Source organism: Desmodus rotundus, chromosome 4 (genome assembly GCF_022682495.2).
Source record: "Desmodus rotundus isolate HL8 chromosome 4, HLdesRot8A.1, whole genome shotgun sequence".
Taxonomy (NCBI): Eukaryota; Metazoa; Chordata; class Mammalia; order Chiroptera; family Phyllostomidae; genus Desmodus; species Desmodus rotundus.
The window spans coordinates 44,107,941-44,130,668 of record NC_071390.1 but is presented as its reverse complement, the minus strand read 5'-3'; positions in this window follow the sequence as shown (position 1 = coordinate 44,130,668).

Here is a 22,728-nt window from a genome sequence, read left to right as displayed (position 1 = left end):
GCTTAACATTTTTATTAGTATCATAATCTCTAATTAATTATCTATTTTTCCTTCTCTGTTTACACACTAGTAAAATGGATTTCTTCTATTAATCTATTTTCCTATGACATCCAAAGCTGATTTTCTACTTAATACCTTGAAAAGACAAAATCTTTAAATGTATGACTTATGCCTGGAAACTTCTGATCTTTCCAATGCTAATAAAGATATGTACATGCATTTTTTCTAAAACTGAAGTACTTGAGATACTGGAGTTATTTATAAAGACAAATGTCAGAGTTGCCTCAAGACTTGAACAAATAATACTTACAGAAGATAAACATATATGTATTCCTTATAATTAGAAAAAGACTACGCTTGTTCCTTCCATAGCTAAATAACAGAATGTTTCTTTTCCTTTTGGAAAGAAAGAAGTTTTGTTTTCTGACCATTGGCTGTTATTGATAGTTAAGCTTCAAGGAAAGATCACTGAATTTAAAATTATTAGATCAGAGTGACTTCTGAGTCTGCTGCTAGGGACCTCTTGCTTAGCAACAGTTTGACAGTGTGCTGAAGCTAGACTTTCTTTAGGTATTTAACTATGGCCATGTGAGCATTAACCTTAACGAAATTAATCAACTTTGTTATTTCACCACAATTATAGTTTCCTGAGAGTGGAATTTAAGATATAAGATTGTGTAGGGAAACCAGTCTTATTTAATTTTCTTAATTAGTTAGAAACAATAGTATCACATATTTCATAAAGTTTTTGGAAGCATTAATTTAGATAATGTTTTTAATATGATGGGCTCATAAGAAATAAAGGGATGTGACTATGATTGTCATTGTAACATCAACATCCTTGCTGTACTTTACCTGTTTTAGGCATTGCTCTATGAAGAATTTGGTCTTTTGAAATACCAAACAAGATTTCTAAATAGGCCCTGGCTGGGTATCTAAGTTGGTTGGAGTGTCTTCCCAATATGCCAAGACTGTGGGTTCAATTCCCAGTGGGGTGCATACAAGAATCAACCAATTAAGGCATGGATTTGTGGAAACATGGAATCAATGTTTCTCTTTCTCTCTCTTCTCTCTTTCTCTCTCTCTCTCTATCTAAAAATCATCAATAAAAATGTTTTTAAACTAAAAAATTTCTAAATTGGTAAATGTTTATCCTTAATAACATACATGTAATGTATTACTATATTTGTAACAAATGTGTATTACATGGCTGGATACTTTTTTTCAGTGTATTTTATTGATTATGCTTTTACAGTTGTCCCATTTTTTTCTGCCCTTCATTCCCCTCTGCCCTGCACCCCCCTCACATTGGCATTTCCCCACCTTTACTCCATCTCCATGGGTCATTCATATAAGTTCTTTGGCTTCTCCATTTCCTACACTATTCTTAACCTCCCCCTGTCTATTTTCTACCTACCATTTATGCTTCTTATTCCTTGTACCTTTTCCTCCAATCTGCCCCTTCCCCCTAACTGCTGATAACCCTTCATGTGATCTCCATTTCTGTGATTCTCTTCCTGTCCCAGTTGTTTGCTTAGTTTGTTTTTGTTTTGTTTTGTTTAGGTTCAGTTGTTGATAGTTGTGAGTTTATTGTCATTTTACTGTTTGTATTTTTGATCATCTTCTTTTTCTTAGATAAGTTCTTGTAACATTTCATACAATAAGGGCTTAGTGATGATGAACTCCTTTAACTTGACCTTATCTGGGAAGCACTTTATCTTCCTTTCCATTCTAAATGATAGCTTTGCTGGATAGAGTAATCTTGGATGTAGGTCCTTGCCTTTCATGACTTCGAATACTTCTTTCCAGCCCCTTCTTGCCTGCAAGGTTTCTTTTGAGAAATCAGCTGACAGTCTTAAGGGAACTCCTTTATAGGTGACTGTCCCCTTTTCTGTCACTGCTTTTAAGATTATCTCCTTATCTTTAATCTTGACTAATGTAATTGTGATGTGCCTTGATATGTGATCCTTGGGTCCAACTTCTTTGGGACTCTCTGAGCTTCCTGGACTTCCTGGCACTCTATTTCCTTTGCAGATTGGGGAAGTTTTCCTTCATTATTCTTTCAAATAAGTTTTCAATTTCTTGCTCTTCCTCTTTTCCTTCTGGCACCCCTATGATTTGGATGTTAGAATGTTTAAAGTTGTCCTGGAGGTTCCTAAGCCTCTCCCCATGTTTTTAAATTCTTGTTTCTTCATTCTGTTCTGGTTGGATGTTTATTTCTTCCTTCTGATCCAAATCATTGATTTGAGTCCTTCCTTTCACTGTTAGTTCCATGCACATTTTCCTTTATTTCACTTTGGTTAGCTTTTACTCTTTCCTCTACTTTGCTACCATACTCAGCCATTTCTGTGAGCATCCTGATAACCAGTGTTTTGAACTTTGCATCTGATAGGTTGGCTATCTCCTCATCACTTCGTTTTATTTCTGGAGTTTTGATCTGTTCTTTCATTTGGGCCATATTTCTTTGTCTCAGCATACCTGTTACATTGTAAGGGGTGGGGCCTTAGGTATTGGCCAAGGGTGGGGCAACCTATGTCACTGTGTTGTGGTGCTGTATGTGGGGGAGCATCCCAAGAGAGAAAAATGCCACTTGTTCGGCTCTCAGCCAGCTTTCAGTCACTTCCCCTGCTACCCACAAGCAAATTGGGCCCTTCTGGTGCTGATTCCCATGTGTGTGGGCTTCTATATGTTCTAGGACCCTGTGGGTCTCTCCAACAAACTCTCCTGTGAGACTGGGAGTTTCTCCAGCCACTGCCACCACCACAGGCTTTTATACTCAGAGGTTTTGAAGCTTTCCTTTCCTGCACTTGAACCCTGGGTTGCGTGATCTGTCTCATTCCCCAGCTATTGCTCTGAGTTTATCCCCATGCAAATGTGGGACTGCCCAGTCTGCCAGCTGTCACATTGCTGCATGCGCACTCTGCCCCAGCTGCCCATCACCAGCGCTCCTACCAGTCTGGATGAATGTTTCTTCTTTAACTCCTTGGTTGTTGGACTTCAAGACAGTTAATTTTCTGGTACTTCTGGTTGTTTTTTGTTTTAAAATTTGTCATTGTCCTTCTTTTGGTTGTGGGAGGAGGCAAAATGTATCTACCTATGCCTCCATGTTGGCCAGAAGTCTGGCTGGATACTTTCCGGACACACCTTGTACATTCACACTTCATAATATTCAAAAAAAGTTGCAAATAGTCCAAGCATTCATCAGCTGATAAATGGATAGATAAAATGTGCTATATCTGTACAATGGAATATTATTGGCAATAAAAGGAAGTATTGATACTTGCTACAAAATGGAAGAACCTTGAAAGATTATGCTAAGTGGAACAAACACGACACAAAAGACCCACATTATATAATTCCAACTATATAAAATATCTAGGAGAGGCAAATCCATGGACATATATGATGTATTAGTGCTCACCTACAGCTGGTGAGCAATAGGGGTATGAGGGTAAATGTGGAGTGGGGTAAACGCTCTTGGTACGGAGTTTTTTTTGAGGGGATGAAAATGTTCTAAAATTGACTGTGGTGATAGTTATACAATCCCATGAATATACTAAAAACCACTAATTGTACACTTACAGTGGGTGATTTGGGTGACATGTAATTTATACTCAATCAAGTTGTTAACTTTTTTTAAATAAATGCATTCAAGATAGCAAAGTAGGTTAGAAATTTTAACAATTCCCCCAAAATACATAAACATTGCCCTAAACATATGAAAAGACATTAAATCACACAAGTAGAAAAATGCAAATTTCAGTTACACAGATATATCATTTCTCATCTCTAAAACTGAATAAAAAGTGATCAAAAACTCCTGTTGAGGCTGAGAGAAAAAAGCACTATCATACATGTCTGGTGTTAATATAAATTAGAAAGTGCTTATGGAGGCGCATTTTGTAATATATAAGAAATATATATGGGCTTAGCTTCTGACATGGATCTAGAAATTTACCATGAAAATGCATCTCTGATAATATAAGAACATATTTGCAGCGTTATATATAGCCAAAAAGTGTATCATTTCTACATACTGTAAACAATTCAAATGCATAAATGTATAAGAGTTGTTGGAAAAGATCGCTACATTCACATAATGAAATACTGTTCCGCTATAAAATAGGAAAGAATATCTTTATGAGATGACATTAAGTGATTCCAGTCTATATTATTAAGTGAAATAAAGAAAGTGCAAAAGAATATCATACTGTACTCTTTTGTGTAAACAAGAAGGGGAAATAAACACTTACATACATACATACATACATGCATGCATGCAAACACAGGAAAAATAAACCAGAAGTCAACTCATTGCCCACCAAGGTGAGTGGGTGGAACTAGGGCAGAGCCCTGGAGGGCAGAAGCAAGCAGAAAAAACAGAGGGATGAGGGCATGACACTTCCCATAGTACATAGTGTGGTGCAACTCTGTTTTTTTAATCTTTTAAACCCATATGAATTACCTATATACTCAAAAATAGGATACATAAAATTAACCAAAATTGGGGGAGGGAGCTTTATCCAAGTAAGTTTTGAACACATTATTTGGGTTAACGCTCAAAGACTAAAGATGAAATAGTTAAACAAACATTGATTCAGAGTTGATGAATTAGTCTTTCTTTATTATCTTTTATTTGTTTTTTGGCAGCTGAATTTGGGAAGAAATTCTTAAACTACTTTCTGTGAATTTGGGGATTAAATACATAAAATAATCTAGTTCTTTCCCATATACTCCCTAAATAATTGATTCAATATATATTTATTGAGTATCTAATACATAATGGCCACTAGTTCATATACAGATAACCACACCAAAATTAAGGAAAGGCAAATATATTCAGTGAACTCCAATTTACAGGGAAAAGTAGAAATGCAAAAAATAATTGCAAGGTAGAAAATTAAATGAAAAAAATTCTATAGGAGAAATCTACATATACTTGTATGTACTTGTGAGTGGTAGGTTAGAGAGAGGGATTTTCAGAATGTAAACCAAAATGAACATGCCTCTTCTCTGGTGAAGATGTGGCTAAACAGGAAATTCGATCCTGAAATTAGCTAAAAGTGACATCTGACACATGTATACTACAAATGGGTCACTACCGAAAGGAGCAAAATAAAAGTAGCTGCCAGAATTTCAAATTATAAAGACATTATTTTCATAGACATGCATCTATCTTGTGAAATTAGCATATCCACAGAAAAGAAGTATACAAATGATTTCATAATTTCTACCAAAATATCTGTTAAAAGTTTTTAATAAATTGTCAACAACATTTTTTGCTGGGTGACTAATGAGGACTCTATAAAAAAAGAATGCTTTGTCAGAATACTCATAATTCATCTAATTTGGGATGTTCATATTCAGAAACTAGACGACTTATTACTGCTCCCAATACACAAAAATGTTCCGTAAAAGTAATCATTTTCAAATTGGTTTACTTATATCGTACCATAGTTTTAATTTGGTTAAGATTGATGGTATCTATCTACTGCCTTTAAATGGAATAAAGGATCAATCAATGTATAATTAAATATAAAATTTTAGAAGAGAGAAAAAACAATGGAGAAGAGCATATTATTTTCTCTATCATTTGCAAGGCCATTGGTTGACTTGCAAGTGAACTGCCAGAATTCTAGGCGAAGAAATCTGCTCCACATGTCTATCACAGATTTACTGACTGATTGGTTGATTGATTGGTCGATCTATCAGGGGACAGGTTTCAAGTGGACAACTCAATAAAACATCGTCTGCACACTGCATCGTTCGTGTGCACATAGCCCCAAGCAGAGTCTTATTCTGTCCCCAACTGTCTCCCTTTGCCCACCTGCACCTAATCCCTACTCCCCTTTCCCTCTGGTTACCACCACACTGTTGTCTGTGTTGGCTTTGTTTGTTTGTTTGTTTGTTTGTTTATCTAATCCCTTCACCTTCTTTCACCCAGACCCCTAAACCATACCTCTGACAGCTGTCAGTCTGTTCCTTGTATTTATGCCTCTGTTTCTATTTTGTTTGTCAGTTTACTTTTGTTCATTAGATTCCACATATAAGTGAGATCATACAGTATTTGTCTTTCTCTGACTGACTTATTTCACTTAGCCTAACACTCTCCAGGTTCATCCATGCTGTTGCAAAAAATAAGATTTTTTTTTTAGTCAAGTAGTATTCCATTGTGTAAATGTAGCACAGGTTTTTTGTCCACTCATCTACTGATGGACACTTGGGCTGTTTCCAGACCTTGCCTATTGTAAATAGAACTACTATGAACATAGGAGTGCATATACAAGGTCTTTCTGGAAAATGTTCAGCCATTGTTCATATGAGAATGATTTGCATGACATCTATATAACCTGGCAACCAAGGAGAGGACTGGAATGTATATGCATGAACAATGATGACTTCACTGTACTAGTCACTGGGGGCAGTAGACACCAGCTAAGTGAGCATGTGCACTGTGTGGCCATTGCATTCAAAATGCCTGAGCAAGTTGAGTGATGAATCCGCATGGTTTAGCTTTAAGCTTGAACATTCTTCCGTGGAAACTATTGGGATGATTCAGAGAGCTGCAGCTATAGGCAACTGGTGATTGGCATCTTCATCATGACAAAATGTCCCTTCATGCATCACGTCGCATACAGAAGTTTTTGGCAAAACATCCAATCACCCAGGTGACTCAGCCCCCCTACAGTCCAGATTTGGCACCCCACGACTTCTGGCTTTTCCCAAAACTAAAATCACCTTGAAAGGGAAGAGATTTAAGACCATTGATGAGACTCAGGAAAATATGACAGGGCAGCTGATGGTGATCAGGAGAATTGTGTGAGGTCCCAAGGTGAAGGGGACAGAGTTGTCATTGTCCTGTGTACAATGTTTCTTGTATCTTCTTCAATAAATGTCTCTATTTTTCATATGACATGGCTGGATATGTTCTGGACAGACCTTATATTCTTTTGAATTAGTATCTCAGGTTTCTTAGGATATATTGCAAGAAGTGGGATTGCTGGGTTAAAAGACAGTTACATTTTTAAATTTTTGAGAAACTCCATACCGTTTTCCACAGTGTCTGCACCAGTCTGCATTTCCTCCCACAGTTCATGAGGTGGGCTGTCAGAGACTTATTTTATGCAAGAATTATTTGCTTTTTGCTGCACAAGGCACAGCAGAAGGTAGAGAAAGAAGATATATGTTGTATACCCCCGACACCACATTGTGTTATTTCACTTCACGGGGAATTTAAGTATGGATATCTAGATACAGGTAACACAAGTTTTAGAGAAACAAAGAGAAAGCATTCATTCCACATTGCATATCTGTTATTGTTTTCATTTTAAAAAAAAACCTTAGACACTGTGGTACAAGACATTCTCATTCATCTATGTTCAAAGTTAGAGGGTGGGATGGTGAATTTTCTGTGACAGCTTCACTGGGTAAATGATGCCTGAATGGTTGGTAAAATGTTCTTTCTCGGTGTCTCTGTGAGGGAGTATCTAGGTGAGTCTAGCGTTTGAATCTGCAGACTGAATAAAGAACGTCTCTATCACCAAAGCTGGTGAGCATTTTGCCATCTACTGAGGGCCTGAATACAACCCAAAGGCAGAGGAAGGGCAAATCTGCACTTTTTCTTGAGCTGGGACATCCATCTTCTGCTGTCCTCAGACATCAGGAACTCTCCGGCCTTCATGTGTGTGGAGTTGTGTGTGTGAATGTGTGTTCTTAGGCCTTAAGACTCAGAATGACTTACACCACCAGCTTCCCTGGTTCTCCAGCTCATGGATAAATTGTGGGACTTCTCAGCCTCCATAATTATGTAAACCAACCTCAAATATATCTATATCTGTCTATACCTATGGCTGTATCTATATCTTTCTATCTCTATATCCATATCTACATATATACCAGGTTCTCAGGAGAAACAGAATCAATATAATTTTATATATCTGTATCTGTATCTTCATCAATAGATATGAGATATTAGCTTAAATATCTAATATGTATAGATATTAGCTTAAAAGTGTTATAGAATTAAAGAGGTTCTGGGGTAAGTTACTTAATTTTTCCATAGATAAGATACATATGTCTTTTAAAATGAAGGCATTATGCCACTAGAATGGTTCTCCTATATCTTCTGATTAATATGGAGTTCCTCCTCAGGGGCAAAGCATTCTTCTCTGCAATTTCAGATTCAAGACTCAAAAGGGAGTCACTGACCAGATAGCTCAACTTCACAGTGTGTTCCTGATTTCTGCTGCTAGCTGCAAGGCGGAAAAGGTAGGGACTATTCAGAGAAATTTATTGTGTGTGTGTGTGTGTGTGTGTTCTGAATATGTAAAATGCATTTTCTGCAGTGCATTATAGTCAAAGTGTTAGAAAGTCCCTAATTTAGGTTTAGATTTTTAGGAGAGCAAAACACGTTACACATAGAACTATGAATGATAAAACCTAATACCATCTTAGTAAAATAAAAATGTCTTAATTAATTAGCGTTAGATTAAATCTTTCACTTACATCTAGTGCTTTATATCAGTAATAAAGGAAAGTAAAGCCTATACTTCAATTTTATTAGTTAGAATTTTTTACTCTTTTATTAAGTGCATGATAACTTCAAAAGAATTATTTTATTGTGTGACTATTTAATCTCTGAATTTGGAAACTGCAACAGATTTTAATGTGATTTGACATATGTAAGCCTTCTTGAAATATAAACATTTTAAGACATATTTTGACAATATACTAAATAAGAAGTATGCCTTAGCTTGGTTTACCCTGCAAAGGCAGAGTCCCAGTGACACGTGAAGTGCAGAATAACCAGGCAGTTGTCATAACTCCGGGTTTAGTGAAAATCCACTATATCCCCTGTCGTAAGAACCTCTCACTTGCTAGGAAACAGTCTCTAATCCAGCAAAGCCTCAATTCCCAAGGTAAGAAGTACAGATTCTCAAGTAGATTTCTGGAAGTGATGCTATAAAAGACCAAAGTTACCTCTAGGCTTTGGTTCTTTTACCTGATATTCTATGTACTGGGAAAACAGACCCATATGTTGACTGCTGCCTTGGTATACTTAGGATAGCATATACTGGGTGCTGTTTCCAAGACAGAAATTTAACAAAGCTCTGAATAAATCATTACATTGTTCTATGAGGCCATTTTTTCCCCTGCTGACACAGTATATGGAAATAGGTAGAGCCTGTGATCATTGATTCATTGTCATACCTCACTTACCATCAAATTTTCGCTTTGGTTTGAAAGGTGTTAGGTGGTGTTCTTTGTTGGCAAATAAGAAAATCTGTAAGCCCTTAGAAAGTAGTAAAAGCAGAGGTACAGGAGTTAAGGAAGCCCCCCAAAAGATGAGTGTTTGTTTCATCCAGGGTGAAACAGGTCTGATATTACTAACTTCTCAATACATGGCTGGCAGTCTCCTTGAGTTATGCTACCTTACTGAATGCCCATAGTTGCCCGTGGCAGATACAGTAATCAGTCGTGGCATTACCTAGATCTTCCTTCCTGAGAAGTTGCTTATGCTGTCTAGGTCACGCACTATATAACTGTGCCTGATACCATGGCCCCTGCATTCATGACACTTTTGCACAGGAGCAGTTGAGGAGACAGGCCAGCTGTCATTATTATGCCCCCCTATTTAAGTGACTTCTACACAGGGATACTCTGTAGCAGGCATTTGCAAGATCACCAGATGTACATGCTTTGTGATCCCTCCCATAGGTCTACCTACATTCCTCCCCCTAGCCTTTCTTGGAATTGATTTTTCAGTCTTGCCCATTTTATACTCATGACTGACTAATCAAGCCATTCACCACCGCCAGAGTCCATGGACAGGGACCATGTGGAAGACCAAGTAAGCTGCTCACAGAAATGGTCTTTGGGAAGACACACCCGCATGTTACCATGATCTCTGAGAAGGTAGGTACTGTGCAGCATTCCATTTTTAGCTCATATCAACATCCCAGGCAAGCCCACCTATTATCTAGGTCCAGGCCATTTTCTACCTCTGTTAGGTGACATAAAGAATTGTCCATAAGGACATAGACGTGGATAAGGGAGAGGCATCTGTGCAGGAGTCAGGTTACATGAGAGTCTGCACTACCTGTTCATGCCAAATCTTTGTAAACATGTTACTTGCTCAGCCTAATACAAAATGGGCAGTTTCTATGCAAACGATTGTTATTGTAACTGCGTGGCCATAAGTCTTGAAGGATCTTAGGTTTCCTAGCATTTTATAGGCAGTGTGATTGAATGTAACGTGATTAAGACTTCAGAATGCTAGTCCAGTCAAGTAGCTCATCAAGGGAACTATTTTGCATATTAAGCATTTGTCTCTTACAAATGACACTACCTTGCTCTGCAGTCCTTTTGTGGCATGACAGTGACTCCCCAAAGTTCCTATGCCCACAGTGGATACCTGTAATGACATATTAAGCACACTTAGATATTCTGAGGAACATGTTTTAAGTCCAGAACAACTTAAACCGTATTGTGGTCGTGATGCAGAACCCACAGCCTTCTAGGTCCTACTCAAAACTAATATTTTTCTGCATCACCCAATAGCTTTCGGCAGGATAACAGAATACCATCTATACAGTATCCCCCAAATCCAAAGAAACCTCTTAAGTCTTACACCTCTTTAGTAGAGACTCAAGGTGCAAATACTTGCTCTTTACCTTTAAGTGAATGTCCAGATAATGCTTCAAAACATTGACTCACTAAGTAATTTGTTGATGATGCAAGACTTTAATCTCTGTAATATTTACTTTCACATTCTTCCATGAATCTATCCTATATTTAACTGCCTGATAGTAGAGTCAATTAATTTAAAGTTATCATATAATGAACTAGCATGATTTCTTCACAAAGTTAAGAGACTTAGATCTTGTAAACCAAATTGTGACCACAATCATGGTAGTTGACCTGGGTTAAGATAGGAAGTGTTTACTGTTGTCCTTCTTATGTAAAAGGGAATGGGATTAATTTTCCTTAATAACAGGGGTTAAAGAAAAAAACTTTCTACTAATCAATAACTATACATCAAGTGTCATTGTTACAATATTAGTGAAAGTAACATTGGCCTCTGAAAGCGCAGCTGTAATTACAGATCAGGGTAAATTGAGGTGAGGCAGTGCAACAAAAGTATCATAAGAATAGAAAGCTGATTGCTGTTAAAACAGGTGTCAATTTCTTATTTGGTGTTAGTTTGAAATTCTTTTAAAAGCTTGAAGTAAGTCAAATATCCCATCTTGTTATTCACATGGTAAAACAATGATAGAATGATAGCAAAGCTAAATGTGATATATTTATATAGTGATAATATAGTATTTATAGTTTCTTTAAACTTAATGTGTCAACTGTTGTGCTAGATGTCACACCTAGTTTACTTAGTTGTTTTTGTAATGATAAAGTTTGTGCTCAGAGAGGTTAAATTACTAGTCAAAGTCACACAGTCATTGCTTGGAAAAGCCTAACATTCAAATCCAGCCTTTACAGCACCTTACTTTTGAGTTTGCTGCACAGTTTCAGGGCCTTTTATTCTGTAACAATTGTTAATAGCATGTGTTATCTTCACAGATAGTTGGGGGAGGGGAGAATAAACATGGCAGAGTAATACAAAATTGCAGAATCTACCTTGTTAATATCTAAAAGAAAGAAAAAACAAACAATGGTAAAGTTACCTAAAAATTTACCAGCAACTTACAAAGAAAAAGAAAACCCTAAACTGACAAAAATTCACAAAGTATTGTAGAAACCAAGGAACAAACAGACTCTGGATCCATAAAACACAGGGTTGTAAACCACACCCCTAGGAATCCTATAACTCTGTTCTAATTATTCTCAAACATTATTCTCACAGTTACCCATTAGACTGTAGAGAAGCAAACAAAGCCCATGTTTCTGTAACTCTTTCGTCCCTTCTGACTGGTACGTAGTTTATACAGGTTATGCAGAAAGGTAGCTGAAATACTGAGAGGGCTGGGGAACATCTAGGGCTGATTCTCTCTCCAAGTTAAGATTTCAGGGCAGGACAGCACGAGGGTATGGACCCATGTGAAGAGTTCTCTTTCTTTCAATAATTTAGAATGAAACAAAACAAGAGTATAACTCTTAGATATCTCACTGCCTATGATTACTCTTTCTAGTCAGAATCTTTTCCCCTATTCTTGAACTCACTTAGGTTGGCCTAGACCAACTATGAATTATAGCACAAATACACAGCAAAAAAAGTAATTGGTCTGGAGCATCAGAATAATTCCAGATATGACAGAAAAATCAAAGAACCACATCAGAAATCATGGCCGCTTGAACCTCCTGGAAATTTCAGATATGTAAGCCAAACTTCTGTGCCCTTGTAAAGAATTAATCCCAGCCCTGGCTGGTGTGGCTCAGTTGGCTGGCATCGTCCTGAAAACCAAAAGGTCTCCAGTTCAATTCCCAGTCAGGGCACATGCCTGGGTTGTGGGTTCAGTCCCCAGTCTGGGCATGTGCAAGAGGCAACTGATCTGTTTCTCTCTCACATCAATGCTTCTCTCCCTCTCTTCCTCCTTCCCTTCCCTTCTCTCTAGAAACAATAACAGGAAAAAAATTAAAGAGTGTATCCCATATAAAAAAATGGATAGAAAGAAAATGACTTTCAAAGGTTCTGTTTACATTTCCCTGTGCCTCCTCTTCTGGTTTCAATGAAATACTTAGTCTCTTGATACTGGATTATCCTTTGTTTCCTAAACTTTTAAAATAAGGTGACCTCAATCTTACAGGTAGTAAAAATGCAAATTACTGAATAAACCTTAATGCCACAGAAGAGAATTGTTATATTAAAATTAAAAATTGTTCTGCTTTAAGTAACTTTTCTAAAGTGCATACATTTCAATTCCTTGTTTGCCCTTTCTTCTATTTTAATATAATTGAGTGAAAATTATGTTCCTTGGAATATGTTCTTTGTGGGAGAAGGTAGATAGCATCTATTCACTAGAGGGAAGAAAATTCTTCCTAAAACCCTTTATCCAGCATTGAGCTATACTTTACACTTTGTAATTTCCCATTGGTTTTGCACTGCAGAATCGTGCACACTAAACGCTTTCTGCTACCTTCATGACATTATTTTGTGTGTGCGTGTTCAAGAGAAGGACACAATTTATTTTAACATTACCTCTGTACTCATCAAAGAAGACTCTCCTTGGATTTTTTTTTCTGAAGCTCTCTCTACACTTACGGTTACTAAATTAATATTCCCAGCCCTATCATCTTTTTTGAATTTCAGACTTACATACCCACTGCATACCCATCTTCATCTGGATGCCTAACCTTGCAGATCCCCGTATCAGGGAGAGTCTATAACACTGTCCCTGATAACCTGCTCTTCCTGCTAACGGGGGTCAATCCTAGTTTTCCTCACTGCAGTAAAGTTTCATCCACTTCTTCAAGTCCCAAACCTAGAAGGAACCTTAAATTTCTCTATTTCATCTCACACACATCTCACAACTTTTCTTGGGCCCATTAAACAACTGAAGTTGCAGTGAAAACTGACACATTAAAACCTGGAAGGGCATGTAAATATAAATAATCTCTACCAAGATCTCACCTGAAGCAAAAGTTACCGGAAGCCTAAACGGGTAGGTACACTTACATGATGATTTTGATCCATAGTTGGAGGCTAGATGAGGACTAGTGTGAAAGTGAGAAAATGCGGGGGATTACAGTCTCAGGAAGTTCCCCATATTTTCATGAGCATTCCCTTCAAACAGACCACCAGGTTATCATTGTAAAGATCCAAGAATGATTAACTTATCGTTCTATCAGAAGTAGACGAGTATTCATTACTAAATATGCCCAGATCATTCTTTATAAAAACAGCCTACATTCCAGGGGAAAAGACTTTTGAGGATTTACCCCAAATGGAGAAGGGCATTCTTCGCACTGCAGCATCATTTAGCCTTTCTATTTTACCCATGAGGACAAAAGAAGCTACCCCACTGCAGTAGCACATGTAAATATCACATTCAAGAGGAACAGACCCACTAAAAGACTAACATTATAGAATAAAATTATAGGAGGCTTATCCTCTCCCATATATTACCACCACACAACACAATTGCACAATAAAAATAGTGTATTTACAGCTGAAATAGCTGAAGACACAGGCTGTCTCTGAGGAGGAGTACTAAGAGAAGCTCAAGATCAATAAAGGAGACCAAAAAGAGGACATCAGAGGAATTTGAAACCAATCTCTTTTATAAAGAGGTATTCAAAAATCTTCAAGAAATTTTTAGTAAGTCAAATCCAATGCATAAAACCAATATACACCCTCACCAAGTGGGATTTATTCCAGGTTTGCAAGGATTTATTTCATTCATAAATCAATGTAATTCATTACATCAAAGGCTAAAGAAGAAAAAGCATGAGGTCATATCAATTGACACCGGAAAATATTTGACAAAACTAAACACCCACTCATGATAAAACCACTTAGCAAACTAGAAACAAATATTGCTTTCTGAACTTGATAATGAACATGTACAAAAACTTCCAACCAACATAATCATAAGAAGCTGGATGCTTTCTCTCTAAATCAAGAATAATGCAAGTATATCCTTTTTTACACGTCCCATTCAACATCATCCTGGAAGTCCTAGCTACTGTGATAAGATGAGAAAAAGGAAATAAAATATGTACAGTTTGGAAAGGAGAACATAAAACTTGTTATTCATAGATTGCATGTTTGTCTTTGTAGAAAATCTCAAAATTCATTATAATAAAGAAGAAGGTAAAGGAAGAGGATATGGAAGAAAAACAAGAGCAAAGAGTAAAAAGGGAAGAATAGGAGCAGGAGGAGAAGGAAGAAGCACATGGGACTAATTAGTGAGTATAGCAAGATTGCGAAGTACAAGGTTAATATGCAAAAAGCAATTGATTTTCTATATGCCAGCAATGAACAACTAGAATTAGGAATATAAGAAATAGGCATTCATATTGTTTGCTAAATGCATGAACTGATTTATTTATTGATTTTTATCCAGCATTATACAAATAATATCATCAAGTGCCTGATACAAAATGGACCACAAATATTTCCCAACAGTTGAATTTTGGCCAGTAGGCCTTTAAATCACTCATGAATGTGACCAAATTCTTAACTTCTTGGAGATTCAAAACTCTCATTCAAAAAAATCAATCAAATATATCTCAAAGTGTTGTTATAACATCTTTAATAAGAAATACATAATATATACACACAGTATATCACAAATTGAATATTCTTCTTAAATAGTGCTTGAATTCAAACCTAGTATCAAATATGTGCTGGGGATAATTAATTAATTAAACAAAATTGATTAGTCTCTATTGTGTGCTAGGCCCTTGACCAGGCAGGTACTGTGGTCATACAAATAAGTTACACAGCCAATGTTTTTTTAATGGGCCTATTAAATTAGCACTTAACTCGTTAAAAACAGAATTTTAGCAGTTCTGGCCACATTTTATTACTTTTATCTACTTTCATCAAACAAAGAGAAACTACCCAAATTAATTACCTCTTCCTTGTTTCTCATCACATAGACCAGAAAATCCATTCACTAACTAACATAATTAGCTTTGAATTCTGTCAAACAACAAAAGAGTTTATCTCTAAGGATTCCATGGGATTATGTGTAAAATAACCATGAAATTAATGTCTTCATAACATGAGGGATTTTTTTTCCTAGAAATATAGCCATGGCGCATTTAAATAAACTAATTATACACAAATTTGCAGTTAGTTTTACATAAGTAGACTTGGATTTTGAACAATGATTATCCTAAATTTATACAGTAGATGGAAATGATAATATGGTTAGGTTTCTGGCATTTTACATAGGGCTGATGAAGAAAAATGAATTAAATTTGGAAGGGAAAACAAATACACTAGAACATTTTATAGGAAACCAGGTAACTAGTCCTTGGCAGTTCAACTCTGACTTTTATAATCTTCCTAAGTTGAGTCAAGTCATTTTCTCGTTCTGAGTCTCTATGCTCTCATTTATCCAGGGAGAGAGTTGAACTAGATCTCTTCTTAAGTCTCTTTTGGATCTAATATTCTAGGTTCCAGATAGAGATTTTATAGTCTACATGCAGCGTCACCTAAATAATTAATAGTAATAATAAATAATGGTAAGAGAAAACAAGTTAGTGCAATTAACCATTTCTTCTTTCATTTATGAAGATTGATAAATGGTCCAGATTTATCTGCACGTCCATATCAAGATGGGTTAAGCAACCCCTTGCCTTTGGCTTCAGCTGTGACACCTCAGTCATTCTATTGTGCCTAAGCACAGGAGAGGGAATAGCAAAATGACTTTATTCTTTTGTCAATAACTTACAATAATAACGTACAGAATGAAAATCAGATTGGAAAGTCATTGATTATACCCATATTACATATCAGAGGAAATCTCAGAAGTTTTTCTTTAATAACATTTACATAAATTAAAAATTTATACATGGGATCAAAGCTACATAAACCAAAATATTTTTAAAAGATTTCATTTATTTATTTTTAGAGATTAGGGAAGGGAGGGAGACAGAGAGGGAGAGAAACATCAATGAGTAGTTGCCTCTCACACATCCCCAACTGGGGATCTGGCCTGCAATCCAGGCATGTGCCTTGCCTGGGAATTGAACAGGTGACCCCTTGGTTCGCAGGCCAGCACTCAATTCACTGAACCCCATCAACCAGGGCTAAAACAAAATATTTTTCATATGAGGCATGCATCCAGTAATGATTTTCTAAATGTTTCTTACTATTATTTTTTTAGAGAAGCTTTAGGTTTACAACAAAATTAAGAGGAGGATACAGAGACTTCTCATAAACTTCCTGCCCCCATCGAGCGTAGCCTCCTCCATTATCAATGTGCCCTACCAGAGTGGTACGTTTGTACCACACTGATGAACCTACATCGCACATCATAATCACCTACTGTCCATAGTTTACATGGCTGTTCACCCTTGGTATTGCACATTTTATGGGTTTGGACAAATGTATAGTCTTATGACTCCACCATTATGGTATTAGAGTGTTTTCACTGCCCTAAAAATCCTCTGTGCTCCACCTATTCATTCTCCACCAACCCTTGGTAACCATTAACATTTTGCTGTTTCCATAGTTTTGTTTACTCTGTGTTAGACCCCGCGTTAAGCATTTTTCATGCATCACATCAGTTATGAAATGTAGGAAGGCAGAGCAGGGATGAAAGAATAAGTAAGCAGTAATCTATTTCACACTCAGATTTGTCAGGCCAGGAATGACATTCAGTTTTTTCATCTGCATTTTTTGAACTTTCATTGTATGTCAGGCATGAAGAATAAGAGTGAAAAAATGAATAAAACTTCTTTCATGGAACATATGACCTAATGAAACAGAAAGACAACATAGATGTTGAATTCTACGTGAAGACTTTTATAACAGGGGGTAATATAATGGGACTTGCAGAAATGCAGAATACAATTACCCCTGTATAAGGGTATTGGAAATACTCCCTCAAAGAATAGTACATGCACTAGGACTCCAAGAACAGTCTTATATTCTCACATCATGCGGGCATTCTGCTCAGAGAGTAGAAGAAATGCAGAGCCACGTGGCTTATGTAATTGTTTAGCAAGAAAGAATTTTCTGCACTTATACCTGATAAATATGTTCTTATTAAGTTTATTAGACAGCGCAGCTTTGCCAAGATGTTGGGCTCCATTAGAAAAGATAATCGATCTCTCCGCATACGGCATAATGAAATTCTGCCACAGAGGTTACTTGTGTATTCCAGTTAGCCTTGCAAAGCAGATTCTAATACAAATAAATGAACATAACATAACAAGAATTTTTATACAGCTTTTGATTTTTTAGATTGTTTTTCCTCCTTTTGGCCACAATCTCACCACAGAAACAATATGTTTTTCAACTTCTGATTATATGACATCTAATAAAAATTAGCATGACCTTCAAAAGGCATATTTATTTCTAAAGGCTCATAACTATGTATCACAAGAAGTTTCCCTATCTTTATTTACTCCATTTGAATAAGGTAGGCTCTAGTATTACAATTCTTCCTTGTACTTCCCCCATAAATATTCTTCCTCGTATCTTAACATATCCTTCCAATTTCCTTCAGTTGTTTGCTTAGGCTACCCTATGTGGTTATCTTCAGTATTTTGCTGTGTGTTTTTGGACTTTTGTTTGATTTTTCATGTCCCCTATCCAAAAATGTATTTATTTCCTGTATAGAAAATTTGCTTTTTTTAGTTTTTGTTCATAATGACAAATGTAATTTTTACAAACATAATAATAGAAATAGGAAAGTGTAGGGCATATTTTAAGGATATGGGTAGTTTGTTGCATTATAAAAAGATGCAAATTGGACATTTAACATTATTCAGAAAGAGATTCCCTGGATGGCTCACTTTAGAGAACAGTATTCCATTCAACTCTTTTACTCGTTTAAGGCACAGTAACTCCTTCTTTCCTTGGGGAAGTGCCACTGAACACCCACCCGTCCTACTTCATCACTTACACACAGGCATCGCTACATCTTTCCCAAGTCATTAAATGGATTTGGGTCAGACCAGGATCATTATCTGTTAAAAGAAAATGTGTAAAGTACACTTTCTGTCCTTTAAATTCAGCAAGATTTGCACATTTAAAAACAGCTTTATAAAGTTCAGTCTGCAGAAGGTTAACAGCATTTTCCTTTCCGTATTTAAAATGTTCACATTTTACTTATCTTGCAATTAATCAATATGAGCACAAATGGCAAGCATGCATGGACACCCACTGCTTGATGGCTTTTTATACAAATCTCAAAATCCAATTGACATTTTGTGCTATTTTCCCTTCTTATTTAAACCTCATAATAACCTTTTGCTCTTCAGAATTTTGTTTTATTTTTAGAACCTTGCTTACATTACTGAATAGATCCAGTATGCATCATCTGTAAGTTCCCAAATGATCAACCATGACAAAGCATCCACGATGAAAGAGAAACGAAATTTCTTTCAATAACATCACATCACAATGACTTGGGATGGAATTTAATGTGACATTGCTTAAGGCTGGCCACTTTTTTCTTCCCCTCTCCTCAAAGCGCCAGGAGGCAAAACTAGAATTTTCCACATTCAGTTCATTGTGTAATCACCAGATACATCTAATTGTCATATGAGCCTGGCATGAGGCAAGGTCTGTCCCAGTATGGTCTGTCTGTATATTTAAATGTACATGTGCATACATGTCCTCGGCATTAGGTTTCTTGATAAAAATTGTGAAAGTCAGCATATGGGATGTTCGTGAGAAAGTATCGAGTTGTGAAACCTTCATGGTATGTATTTGGTTTTGACCATTAATTGTAGGCAACTTAACTTGATTTTACAATCATTGTTCCTGGACTTATAATTGAGAGGAAAGCTAGTGCAAAAGAATTTAAGATATCTAAATTACTATGAATTTTATTTTGTCTGTATTAAGTAAATCTTCTATCTGTAGTAATTTCAGTCTTCAACAATCAGTATGAATGAATGTTCTACATGGTGCTTTTATGTTTCCCTAATATGTAAAATATATATATTTCCTGAATGATGCTTTATACTAGGCTCCTTTATTCATATTTTATATACTACATGCTGCATGGTTTGAAATATATCCCAATACAATCTTACTGCATTGTACATATCAGATATCATTGTTGGCATACAATAACCATCACTTGCCTGATGTCTGATCAACAATTTTTACTAGGTCAATTCTGATATTTACATATTAATTAAGTCAAGAAATTTAATTAGCCATTTGCAAATTCTCTAAAAACTATACAGATAATACCTTTGGATTCTGAGAAATTAAAATGAAAGCACATATCACCAAAATTTAACAGGAACGTAGTGAATCTATGTTAAAAATCTATCTTTAATTTTGTAGTTGTTATATGACTTTTAGCCAAAAAAAACAATACATTTGGAACCATGTTAAAACACAGGTAATGTAACATCTGTAACACAAATGCAAATGCAAAATTTTCAGAGATACTACTTACATTTAATTCACACATCAAGGTACTCTTACATTTAATTTACACAGAATTTGTAAAAGGCTTGAATATCTGACTGCAGATTGTCACCGTTATGAGCAGTAACCTACTTGTAAAGTCAGTGCAAATGCCGCCTGTGAGAAGTGATCTCTGGGAGTAAGGCAGGAGGCAGATTTTACATACAATCGACACAAGAATACCAAAAGTTTCTGGAATAATTTAACAAAGTGTGAAGCAGTAAAATCTCCTTTGTGTTCTCAAATATTACAATCACTATGGAGTGTTACAAAACGATGGATGTGCACACTTACTGTTATGGGCTGAATTGTGTCTTCCCCCAAATTCATATGTTGAATCCACAAGCCCCGGTACCTTAGTCTGTGCCTGACTGTATTTGGATATACAAGGTCTGTCCGGAAAAAGTCCAGCCATTCTTAGTAGAATGAGAATGGTTTGCACAACATCAATGTAACCTGACAGCCAAGGACACTAGACTGGAATGTGCATATATGTGGGTGGGGCTCCGCCTACAGGGCCCCCCAACCGCCATGGATGAGAATAAGTCTACCAAAACATGATGTGGAGGAGAAGGACCAAGAGCCTTTTCCTCAGTGGGCTTTTATTGGGTTCATTTCACACAGGAACACAGGTAAAGCTCATCAATCATTGTCAGGCAGTAAGGATCAAATAATAGATAACAAACAAAGAACTCTGAGGGCCTATTCTCAGTCAGGGTCAGTTAGCTAAAGGGCTATAAGACTTTGGGAAACAAACTCATTTCAAGCTTGGACCCTTATCATTTAAACTGAGGGTATTAGCAAAGCAGGTTTCATAGGATTTTATGCATTCTTTCTTAGGCCTGATCGCCCCAGGGAATCTGCCCTTTCCAGCACAGAGCCACACCCACCTGACTTTGTTTCAGGCTTAAACGGGAAGTAAGGCAGCCAAGAGATTAGGAGACTTCTTGCAGACTGAATGAGGACTCAGGCTATGTCAAAGCCGAGGGGCGAGGGTCCATCAACCCCTTCTTCTATAGCCCCCTAAGTCCTTCCCTGTGGGACTCTTCATGACCATGCCTGTCTTAGGTCATCCGTCCCTTGAGGAATCTTACCTATCATTGGTTAAATGGTCAGGCTCAGGGCCAAGCAGGGTAAAGTAAAGTGGGCAGAGGTGGCACCCCTGCCAGGGAGACAAGCTTTGTCTCCTTAGTGGCTTATGGTCGCAAGGTCTCCGACTCAGCCTTAGCCTTGGGGGTTTACAGCTTCTGAAACCAGGCAGGGCAGTTCCCAACATATATGAACAATGATGACTTCAATGTACTAGTCAGTGGGGGCAGTAGACACCATTGAGTATGCATGTGTACTGTGTGACCATTGCATTCAAAATGACTAAGCAAGTAGAAGAGCAACGAATCTGCATCAAATTTAATTTTAAGCTTGGATACTCCTCCACAGAAACTATTTGGATGATTCAGAAAGCCACAGCTACAGGCAACTAGTGATCAGCAGCTTCATCACAACAACACACCCACTCGTGTATCACATCTTGTGCATCACATCTCGTGCAGTTTTTTGGTGAAACACCAAATCACCCAGGTGACTCAGCCCCTCTATGGTCCAGATTTGGTGCCCTTTTTTGGGAAAAAGACGTCTGGCTTTTCCCAAAACTGAAATCACCTTTGAAAGGGAAAAGATTTCAAATTGTTGATGAGATTCAGGAAAATACGATGGCACAGCTGATGGAGATTAGGAGAACTGTGTGAGGTCCTAAGGTGCCTACTTTTAAGGTACCATCACGTCATTGTTCTATGTGAAATGTTTCTTGTATCTTGTATCTTCTCCAATAAGTGTCTCTATTTTTCATATACCACGACTGGATACCTTCTGGATAGGAATCATAGGGCCTTTAAAAAGGGGATCTGGGACATCTCTTTAGCTATCAATGGATATTCTATTAATATTTACTGTTTATCATTTAGTTAAATGTTAAGAATGAAACAGAAGTAGATTTATGAATGACTTCCTATGTGAAAACTGAGATATTTAAGAGGTATGATCGAAATTAAGACCATTATATTGGAACATTCCCTGACAGTCCCTTGATTAAAATAGTTATAATATTATTAATTACATGAAAAGATGAAAAATAAAAAATCAGTGAACCAGTATTGGTCTAACCAGAGCACCGTAATTGTGGTCCCTTTAGTCCCCTGAACATGCTGCTACTGAAGAGAGTAAACTTTGGCCCACTAAAGGACAAGAGTTAAATCTATTGATACCTGTAAATACACCTCATTTCTATTTGGAATTAAAGAATATCATTATACCAACATTACTGTCACCCAAATTTAATGGCTATTTGAGTTTGTTTCAGTTTTTTAAAGAAACCACTGACCTTTTATATGTTTAACAAAGTAAATGCTTGCCAAGGAAGTAGATATGACAGGCTTACCTGTTTACTTGTTCCAGAACAATTGCTAATCTTACATTAGTCTAACTAACAAATATTTGTTAGCAATCTCAATGCAAATACCTAAAAGATCACCTAAGTTTCCATTCCTTAAAGGTCAGAGACTATGACTGAAGTTGTGAAAATGGGAGTTTGGCACATAATCTTTTGCTAATTATTAGTTTCCTCCCTTCAAGAATTTTGTGTTTCCAGGTTTGAGCTATAACAATAATAACCA